Consider the following 11,360-nt stretch of genomic DNA (forward strand, 5'->3'; position numbering starts at 1 on the left):
CATTTGTAAGATTGGAGCAATTACAGTATCTATCTCAAAGAGTTTTTGTGATATATACATATTAGCTATTATTATTTTTATATAAGGCTTCACTTGGGAAGTAGCACCCATGGCAATGTCACCACTTTGGTTGTTTTTTTTTTTTTATGGAGGGCGGAATAATTCAGTGAATGAGGAAAGAAATAAGACAATATGGCTAGATTATAGTGTGAGCCCTCTGGAGACAGAATTTGCATTTTATTTCTTTAAATCCAGTAGTTGGCTTAGTTTCTGACACATGGGAGGAACTTTCAATATATTTGAAATTGAAATTATTTTACTCACCTGAATAGAAAAAAAAAAGACCCACAAAAACAAAAACAAAACCACTAAGGTCTCTAAGAGTTGTGCTGATATAGCCCCTTATGTGTTACACGATTATCAGCTCACTGATGTGCTGAGTCTGTCAAGGGGAATGAGTTACAGGGGCATCCTGAGATCCATGTCAAGACTTACTATTCAACATGTATATGTTGGTTTGTTTCAAGATAAAAATATGGCTTACTTCCTTCTTGCCAGAGTATATATTCTTTACTTGCTCTTACAATGGATTGTGTCTCGATTCTGCTCAGCATTTTAGAATCCAGGACTCCAAAGGGTTCAAAATATGAACAAGAGGAGTGAAGAATATTAAATATTATCTGCTGCACCTTCTCTGTTTATTCATTATGGTTCCAAAGAAGTGATTTCACTGAAGAGACTTTAGGGACCAAGTCCCTAAAAAGCAATTTAATATCACTATTGAATTGAAGTTGTATATTCATTTTTTTTTTTTTGTATATTCATTTTGGAGTGTTATTTCCATGTTATTAAAATACAAGTATCTTTTGTCAACTAATTCTAATAGTTCATTAGTGACACTGTATAACTTTTTTTGGACACTGTATAACTTTTGACTAACAGCATCAACTTCACTTCTGCTCCTAAGTTACCTAAGAGTATATCCACCTCTAGGGTAATTACTCAGAGTCCTGTGTTTCTTGAGAGGATTCCCAGCACAGTGACAATAGAAGATAGTGAATGAATGGGGAAGGAGGAGTAGCTACAATCTATTTGGACTCTATAAAATTCTGTAAACAGTGTTTCCTGGAGGTGTCCTCTTTCCTCTTTATGTTTCCCTGATGTCTCCCAGCCCATCCCAGACATCTTTATTTTGAATAGTTTCTGTAAATCCTGCTTTTTCCTAAAATTTTCCTACATTAGTTTTGAATTGCCATAGAAATTGTGCAGTCTAAATATAATATTGCATCCTCTTATTCACTGCTCTGTGGATTTATTTTATATCCGCATGTACCTAATTAAAATAGCTTTATTTTATTGATTTCTTACTTAGTAGTACTCCGAATATATGATGACTTATTATTTTTATATGTATCCTTGTTAAATTTTTCAACTTAGGTATTAAGATTTTAGGACCTGGGAATGAAGCATCTTTGTAAATAGTCCATCATCTGAGTGCTACTCAAAATGTTTGCAATGAGGTAAGGACAAAATTGAGAGTAAACATTGGTAACTTTTAAAGTAACTACCTTGCTGTGACATTTTAATTATATTTTATAAAATATCAGTCATAGCAAATGGGAAATTTTAAAGACAATTGTTATTTACCACAGATAGTCTAAGAAGTATTAATTTAGCATGCATTCATTTAACCAATTCTTATTGTGCATATACTCTGTGCCAGAAACTATGCTAGGGAGACAGAGATGAATAAAACAAATTTCCTGTTCTATGATCTAATTGGGAATAAACACTCCAAAACAACTAATTATAAAATAACATGAAAGATGTTAAATTTGGAGTTGAAAAAATGTTATTAAGTGAAAAAATGGAATTAAGTCATCATCTAGGGTTAAACAGAATGGGATAAGCTCTGGGGAGGGCTTCCCTGAGGCAACGACCGTAGATCTAGCCCTTGGAAACTGACCAAGATTTTGCCAAGCACCACAGGCAGGAAGAACAGCATGTACAGTAATATAGATGCATAAAAAGTTTAGAGAAGGAAAGTATTGTTTCCCTGGAGTATGGGGTCTATGGAAATGAAATAAACAATATCCTAGGATAGCAGGGGCTTCAAATAATGTTGCATATTTTATAAGCAACAGGGAGCCTATTGGAAGTTTCTAATCAAGGAGTGGGATTATAAAGAGAGGATTAACATAATGAGTTTTTTTCCCTTTAGATAAGTCACTCTGGAGACATTGATTGGATGGCTAGTTTAGAGAGAGGTAAGATTAAATTAGAGAAAAATAGTTAGGAGCTTGTTACAGTCATTCTTGTAAAGGTTGATGAGTCCATGAACTAAGACATAAGCATTAAAGACAAAGAAAAGGGGATGGATTTGAAAGACATTTCAGGGGAAAAATCAATGAAATTCAGTGAGTGAGTGGTTGTCAAGGGTAAGCAAGAAGAATATGTAAAGTCTAACTGAGGATAATGAAAATCCCATCATGTAGCATTTGTAATGTGCTTTTAACTTTGTAACATCTATGATCTCATTTGCTCTTTCAACCATTCTGAGGTAGGTTAAGGAACATATTTTTTCCCCCGTTTGACACATGCGGTCCAGAGAGGTTAAGTGATTCACCCAGAGTTTCATAGCTCATTAATGGCAGAACCCAGACTAGAATCCAGACTTCCTGACGCCTAATCATGTGCTTTTCCCACCCCATCATGATGTACCAAAAGGGCTTGTTGACTGCTGTGCACGTTTAACCAGAAACAATTACTATGTGTGTTCCTGGTGGGGAAAAAAAAGAGGAGAGAGAGAAGGCACCCAGTGAGACGAGCACCAACTACTTTTGAGTGAGTTGAGAATTCAATAATGTTACTACTAACTCTATAATAACAATAATAAAAAATAGGTAATGTTTATTGAGGACTTACATCCGACCACAGTTCTCAGAATTTTATAGAAATCAGCTGATTTACTCCTCTTAACAACCCTATGAGGTCAGTCCTATGATTGTCTTCCTGTTATAGATGAGGAAATTGAGGCAGGGAATTGCCCAGGGTCATATAGCTAGTACGTGTTAGGGTCAGATTTTTAACCTAGGCAGTCAGAAAACAGTGTTTTTTCTCTGCTCAGCAATAGTCTTGCCTTCTTTCTACTACTCTTTTCCAAGGACTCCTTGAACCCATCAGGCACTCATCAGAGAACATCTAGGCATCAGAAGAATTGTATTCTTTTTCAAAAAATTAAGTTAAATTAAGTTTTTTACTGAAGTATAATTGACATATAGCATCATATTGGTTTCAAGTGACAACATAACAATTCAATATTGCATATACTGTGAAATTTTCACCATGATAAATCTAGAATTGTATTCTGGTCCTAGTCTTGTCGCTAACTGCTGACCCTTGATAGTATCCCAAACACTCTAAATCTTTTCATCTGTAAATGTCAGTCTCAAAATATTAATTATAATACCTATTTACTTGTGTCATGAAATTTAGAAGATGATATGAGGATCACCTAGGTGGTTCAGTTGATTAAGCATCTGGCTTTTGATTTAGGCTCAGGTCATGATCTCATGGGTCATGATCTCACCAGTTGTGAGATTGGGCCCCATAAGGGGCTCTGTGCTTGATAGGGAGTCTGCTTGAGATTCTCTCTCCTCCTTTCTCTCACTGTTTCTAAAACAAATGAGTAAATCTTTTCTAAAAAAACTTAGAAGATGTTATGAACATTCAAGGATACATAAGGATTCTTATACATTCAAGGATAAGATAAATTATAAAGTGTATAAAGTGTTTTATAAACTTAAGAACTAAAAAGATAGAAATTCACACAGTAATTTTGGTTGTATACATGTCTTTATCCCCACCTAGAGAGTGAATTCATTGAAAGGAGGGAATAAATATGCTTTCCCCACCACTGCATCCACGGCAACTAACACAGTACCTGCTGCATAGTAGGTGATTCATAAATATGTATCGAATTAATGGTGTATGGATGGATGCTAGCATGCACGTGTGGAGTAGTCTTGGAATGCACTATTCAAAAGGCAAGCGGGCTCTCTAATTCCTGGCATTTTAAGCTTACGTGATCCAGATATCATAATGACAGCTAATATTTATTGTTCTTCTGTAATATAGGCCAGGCAATTCTCTAAGTGCTTTACATGAATTGAGTCATACAATTCTTTAAAAAAAAGATTTATTTTTTTTTATTTGAAAGAGAGAGGGAGAGGTGAAGGAGGGGCAGAGGGACAGGGAGAGAATCTTAAGCAGACTCCCCACTGAGCACAAGCCCAACTTGGGGCTCAATCCCAGGACCTTGAGATAATGACCTGAGCTGAAATCAAGAGCTGGACACTCAACCAACTAAATCACCCAGGCACCCCAGAGTCATACAATTCTTATAGCTGGGCTATGAAGTCTTATTCAAAACCAACCCCATTTTTTTGACGATTTTATTTATTTGTTTATTTATTTGAGAGGGACACACACAGAGAGAGAGAGCGAGAGCAAGAGAGAACACAAGCAGGTGGGGGGGGGAGTGGGCACGGTAGAAGGAGAAGCAGATTCCCCACTGAGCAGAAAGCCTGACTCAGAGCTTGATCCCAGGACCCCGAGATCATAACCTGAGCAGAAGGCAGATGCTTAACCAACTGAGCCACCTAGGAGTCTCAAAAACCATCCCCACCTTACTTATATTGTAAAACGTAGGAACTACATTTCCCACACTCTCTTGACAGTAACATTTAGTCTTGTTACAGGAAGCATAAGAGAAGTGGATACCACCATTGGTCCTCTTGGCATTATATTTAGCTTTCAAACAAAGATTTAGGTGGCTTTTGAGCATTCTTCTGTGAAACAGTAACTTTGGTGTGGTCATTAGTAGCAGTTTGCTTGTGTCCCTAAAGCTTCCCAAGATTTTTGCAATTCCTGCAACTATCTGAGGTGGTTGGCAACATTCCCTTGCCAACATTCTCTCTCACAGCCCTTCCAAAGGCTTTATAGGTCTCTCATTCTCTTTATTAAATCCTGCCTGAAATAACTAGAGTGGTTTCTGCTTACATGATCAAACGCTACAAGTAGGCCCTACTATTAGCCCACTTAGGTAAAGGAATTATTGAGCAGAAAGTGACTTGAACAAGGAAGTGGCAGAATGTAGGTCTGAATCCAGAAAGTTTGGCTCCAGGGCCTGTGCTCTAAATAGTTATACTCTATTATCTTTCCTCAACTGAAATCCCAAATCCTATGAGTGGGTATCGTTTTCTTAGATCCTCATTGGAAAATATTATTTGGGACCTGTTTTTCAGTTTGTGAATTTCTCCTTAATTTCTGGCAGAATTACCTTAATTTCAAACCAATATTTATGCGCTTTCCAGGCTGAAACAAGGTAAGCTTCACTACCCAGCTGCCTGGGATGTGGGATGCACAGTGGAGTGTTTCTCACAGTGCCTGCGATTGATCAAGTGAAGAAGTGATATTCAACCTTAGGAGTTTTTAACAATCCAAAATTGATTTAATTTCACAACATCCTTGTGGAGTTCATTTTATATTTAAAATGAATTAATAGTGTTGAATTAGATAGCCCTTGGAGTTTAGATGCCTAGAAACAGAATGTTAGTGCTGGAAGGGCCATAATCATGTTAACTAGCTGCTATGGATACCTACTTTTTCATCCAAACTAACATTTAAAGTCAGACAGCTCTCTATATATATTGATCTGGAAGAATGTCTATGATATATTGCCAAGTGGAAAAAGCAAGTTGCAGAATAAATTGATAATATGATTCCATTTTTTAAGACAAGAAAATCTATATAAAATAACACCTAGATGCAGAATGTTAGAACTGGAAAGGTCTTTGGGTAACAAAACACAACCTTCCTATTATATTGATGAGCAAGTTTGAGGGCCAGAGACTGATATAACTAAGGTTACATAGCTAGTTAGTAGCAGAATCAATTCCACAGCCCTCATCTTCAGATTCCACTATTCCACTCTGTCTGTAGGCTGTGCCCTACCAGCAAGTCAATAAAGAGACAAAGAACCTAGTGACAGGGCTACCATTTTGTGGTAGGGGCAACATTTGTGAAGGTATGATTCTTATTTTAAGCTATAAACCAACTTGTGGTAGAGATTGGAGCATTTCTCCCTGCCAAAGGCAGTCATTAAAATTAGTATAGTTTTTTTTTTCTTTTTTCTGGTAGGAAAGTGTCCATTTTATTCTTTATTTAAAAAACTTTTTAAAATTTGAGTACAGTTGACATGCAATGTTACGTTAATTTCAGATGTACAACATAGTGATTCATCATCTATAATGCTATACTTACTACAAGTGTAGCTACCATCTATCACCAAGCATCACTATTATATCTTTGACCATATTCCCTATGCTGTGCCTTTTATTCCTGTGACTTATTCATTCCATAACTGGAAGCCTGTATCTCCTACCCCCCTTCATGCATTTTGAGCATTGTCTCATCCCCCTTCCCTTTGGAAATCATCACTTTTTAAAATTAATTAATTGTTCTTTATAGGTCTGATTCTGCTTTTGTTGGATTGTTCATAAAGTGAATACTCTTAACATATCTCCTAGTTTCTGAATTTCTCCCTGAAAGCTTTATTATCTGTCTAAAATTTTGTTGATTTCACCAATTTACTTATTTCATAATATTAATTCAAAATGTTTATTTCAATAGTAAGAAACATTTTTGCATAAAGTATGAAACTTGCCCTAGTATGTAGCACAGTATCTGGCTGAAAGTAGAAAGTTAATATTTGTTGAATGAATAAATTAAAGATTGAGATCACTTGGCTTTTTCCTAAATATATTTTCTTGATATTAAAACATGATTTCAGTGGTTAAGAATATGGTAAACTTTTAAAAATGTGTAACGGATATAATTTGAATAAATGTTACATTTATTTGAAAATTAAGCTATTTTGATAAGTGGTTTATTTATTTTATTTTCCTCTTCATTTAGTGAGTATACGTATTAGACAGGTCCTGTGTATGTGTGGTACTCTCTTTGTAGCATCACACAGAGTTACATCAACTTCCAGCAGTCAGGATCTGAGGGGTGCATTGAACATCTTTTTGCTCAGTGGTGCCTTGCTTCACATCTAGGTGTACTATGCATTGAATTTTTCTCCTACTGATTTGTCTCTTGTTCTCTATCAGGTCAACTGGGAGATGGCTTCTTCAGGTTTGGTGGAATGGCCTAAAGTAAAGTGAGACCAGGAAACAGGGTATTTGGGTCTTAGGCCTAAATATGTTTCCAGAAAGTTACATGATCCTGGGAAATTTATATACTGTTTACTGAGCCTCTGAAGTCATCTAAAACTGAGAGGTCAGTAGTAGATCATTGTTTGCTACAACTTTTTCCTTTATTTTTAGAATTCCATTTTCAAATGAAATTGTACACAGAAAACTTCACTTCCATTGATGGGTTCCAGGCACACAACTGAACCCATAGGACTGTGAGAACTAAAGTTTAAAGCCACTGCATTACATCTGATAATGAGGAATGGATTTTTTTAAACGTGGTAAATTAGTGCAATGAGATATTATTCAGCAATAAAAAGGAACAAGCTACTGATACAAGCAGCAATGTGAATGATTTCAAAAGCATGCTCAGTAAGAAAAGGCATACACAAAAGAATATGTACATATATGATTCCAGTAACAGTCAATTCTAGAAAATCAAAAGTAACATATAGTGAAAGAAATCAGATTGGTGGTTGCCAAGGTTTGGGGTAGGGGGAAGGGTATCCCACAAAAGGGGACAAGGAAACTTTTGGAGAAAATCTAATTGTGCTGATTCAGTGTGCACTGACATTTTCAAAATTCATAAAATTGCACACTGTAATTGGATAAAGTCTATTCTACATAAACTAACACCATAAAATGGATTACAACCACTGCATTAACTAATCTCTAAGGTCTCTAGTGTGAGTACAGTGAATAGGATCTGAAATTAGCCAGACCTATATTTAAGTATTGACTCTGCTCTTTGCTAGCTTTGTGGCCATGGGCAAATCACTTAACCTCTAAAAGTCTCGGTTTCCTCATCTCTAATATGGGTTGATAATAGCACTATTTCATTGAATTGTTGTGATAATTATGTGACAATGGATGTAGAGAAATTATTTTTTATTTATTTATTTTTAAAGATTTTATTTATTTATTCATGAAAGACACAGAGAGAAAGTGAGAAAGAGAGAGAGGCAGAGACACAAGCAGAGGGAGAAGCAGGCTCCATGCAGGGAGCCTGATGTGGGACTTGATCCTGGGACTCCAGGATCATGCCCTGGGCTGAAGGCAGGCGCTAAACCACTGAGCCACTCAGGGATTCCCCGGATGTAGAGAATTTATTTCAATGTGTTGTATATAGTAAGTGCCCAATAAACGTTAGTTACATTTATAATTCTATAATTCCAAATTATTTTCTAGACAATATTGACAAAGTTCAGAGGTGGTAGATATGTGATCTAAGTTCTAATTTTGATTGCACTACCAATTACGTGTGGCTTTATACGAGTCTCAACCCCTTCTCTGGGTCTCTGTCTTCTCATCATTAACATAGGGAGATTATGGTGAGTTTCTTACCAATTTCATAGAATTACATTGGGAATATAAAATAAAATAATAGATTTGAATGAAGTCCAGAAAAAGCAAGAAAAGGGGAAAAACCACTCCACACAAATGTAGGAAATAACTATGATATAGTTTTCTCATGAGTCTGAGGTTAAATAGAGCAAATCAATTATGCTTTTACAACAGGGCTTGCCTACAGTAAAGTTGCTTTACAGTAAAGTTGTAAGTTTCTATAAATATATATATATATATATATATATAATATATATATATATATATACTGGAGTTTTAAGTTTCCGATGTTTGTCTTCTGGTCTTTTATTACATCAATTCTTTGTCCTATTTTTTCAATTCAGTTATACCTTGCCTTCTGCTGTCATAGGAGATTCTTTTGCTGCCCTGGGTCTTTTCTGTTAGTGAGGAAATGATTCTGATAAGCTGATCTACATAAAGTTAAGTGACCTAATGGGTGACAACTAATGTGTTCTATGTAAGGACAGAGTAAATATGCCTCTAGTGGAAATTCAAATCTTAGTAGGGGTAATATTTTGGGGTAGGAGGACTTCCTGAAGTTTCTCAAATGATAACCATCTGTTCTACCAAGGGTAAAATCAGACTCTAAACAATTTTCACCATCAGTGAGGATGTAGCTGATCCTCAATGATGTAACTTATTTCAGAATGTAAACTTATTTCAGAAGTTTAGAAACAAAGAAGGCTCATGTCCTTTTTGCAATAACTTTCCTCATTGCCCCTCTAACATCCTTGTTCCTCAGGCTATATATTAAGGGGTTCAGCATGGGTGTCAAAGCCCCATAAAACACTGAAATAAACTTGTTCTGCTCAGCAGATGACTTGGACTGAGGTTTCATATACATGGAAATGGTTGCCCCTTAGAAGACTGTCACCACAGTCAAATGAGAGCCACAGGTGGAAAAGGCCTTGAGCCTACCCTGGGCTGAGAGAATCTCTAAGACAGTAGTGGCAATTTGGGCATAGGAAAGAAGAACAAATCCAAAGGGTAGGAGCAGAGTGAAGATACCTGTGGTGGAGATCATAAGCTCATTGAGATTAGTATCAGAACAGGCCAGCTTAAGGAGGGAAAGAATTTCACAGACAAAATGGTTGATGATATTAACTCCATAGAAGTGAAGCTGCAGGGATAAGACGAGCATGGCAGTGAGCACAAGTGATTCCCCCCACAAAGTAGTAGCCAGCCAGACACACACTGGGGCATTCATGATCACAGAATAGCGCAGGGGATTGCTGATAGCAGCCATATGGTCATAGGCCATGACAGCCAGTAGGAGGCACTCTGCTGTGGCCAAGACCAAGGAGACACTCATTTGGGTCAAACATCCTGGGTAAGAGAGGTAGGGATGGGTAGAGAAACAATGCACTAAGGCCTGGGGCATGGAAGTGCTTCCATAGCAAAGATCTAAGAAAGACAGATTAGTAAGGAAGAAGTACATTGGAGTGTGGAGGTGGAGGTCAAAGTAGATAAGAAAGATGATTAAGTCCATTCCCCAGCAATGTGCTCAGGTAAGTTATCAGCACCAATGTGAAAAATGTGATTCTTCACTCAGGATAGTTAGAGATTCCAATAAACAGAAACTCAAACACTGTTGTAGCATTATCTATGGCCATTCTTCCTATTTGCCACTATTCACTGGATGGGTGCCAATTTAGTTGCTTAAGTTTATCTGTAAGAATGAGAATAAAGAGGGAGGATTGGTGTGAGAAAGGTGGAAATAGTGTACAAAGTCATTCCCCTTTTTATTTTGTTTTTAAAATTTTTATTTTTTAAAAGATTTTATTTATTCATGAGAGACACAGAGAGAGGCAGAGGCGTAGGCAAAGGGAGAAGCAGGCTCCCTGCAGGAAGCCTGATGAGGGACTCAATCCCAGGACCCTGGGATCACAACCTGAGCCAAAGGCAGACACTCAACTACTGAGTCACCCAGGCATCCCTCTCTGTCTTTTTTTTTTTTTAGATAGGGAATACAAATGGGATATCTATAATGAGAACAGAGGCAAAGCTAGAAATTTCATCCTTCCCTTAGAAAAAAGCAAATATCCTGTCCTTTCAAAAATGGTTATATAAAAAGCTCTCCATCCCTCTTCCACCAGATAATCTTCTTGGGTTATTTTTTTTTTCAAGTAAGAAGAAAGGGAAGGGAGGCTATTTTCCTGCTTCTTTTACTTGTTCACCATTTTCCAAAACTGAAGTTCCGTCAGCTTAAAGTTACTAATCTCCACCAAGAGGGTACCTTCTGACACCTTTAGCTAAGATATTGCTTATTCTTGTGTCTGTTCATCACTCCTAACTTGTTCATGCCTCCATTTTCCCATTGCACTAGTATCTACCATGGTGCTTGGCATAGAGTGCTGCAAAGTACTTCTTTGATCCGAACTGATATTACATAAATGGAGTATTTCATGGAATCCTTCAGGTCTGTAAAAACCTTTTGCTAATATCACTAGTTGGATTTACATTGCCAGCTTCTCCTAAGTTTTTTGTGCTGTTGTTGCTGAGCACCAGTTAATAGTGTGAAAATCTAATGTGATGTTTCTAAAAGTGTGGGTGGTAAGGAGAGGGCTTGAATGGCCAGCCTATTTGAAAATGTTTTCTCTTTCCACCCTCTTTCCCTTCGGTTTATATTTTTCTTGTAGCACATTCCAATATCTGAAATTATATTAATAATTTTATTACTTGTTTATTATTTGTCTCCCACTTAACTGTAAATTTATTGAGGACAGGGATCTCATC

The 11,360-nt window shown here is 36.8% G+C and overlaps 1 pseudogene; it reads right to left on the minus strand.

Moving 5' to 3' along the window:
• Positions 1-9,309: 9,309 nt before the first annotated feature.
• LOC140627323 (olfactory receptor 13H1-like) lies at positions 9,310-10,237 on the minus strand (annotated as a pseudogene).
• Between the last annotated feature and the right edge of the window lie 1,123 nt (positions 10,238-11,360).

The sequence above is a fragment of the Canis lupus genome, chromosome X (genome assembly GCF_048164855.1).
Source record: "Canis lupus baileyi chromosome X, mCanLup2.hap1, whole genome shotgun sequence".
NCBI classification, from domain to species: domain Eukaryota; kingdom Metazoa; phylum Chordata; class Mammalia; order Carnivora; family Canidae; genus Canis; species Canis lupus.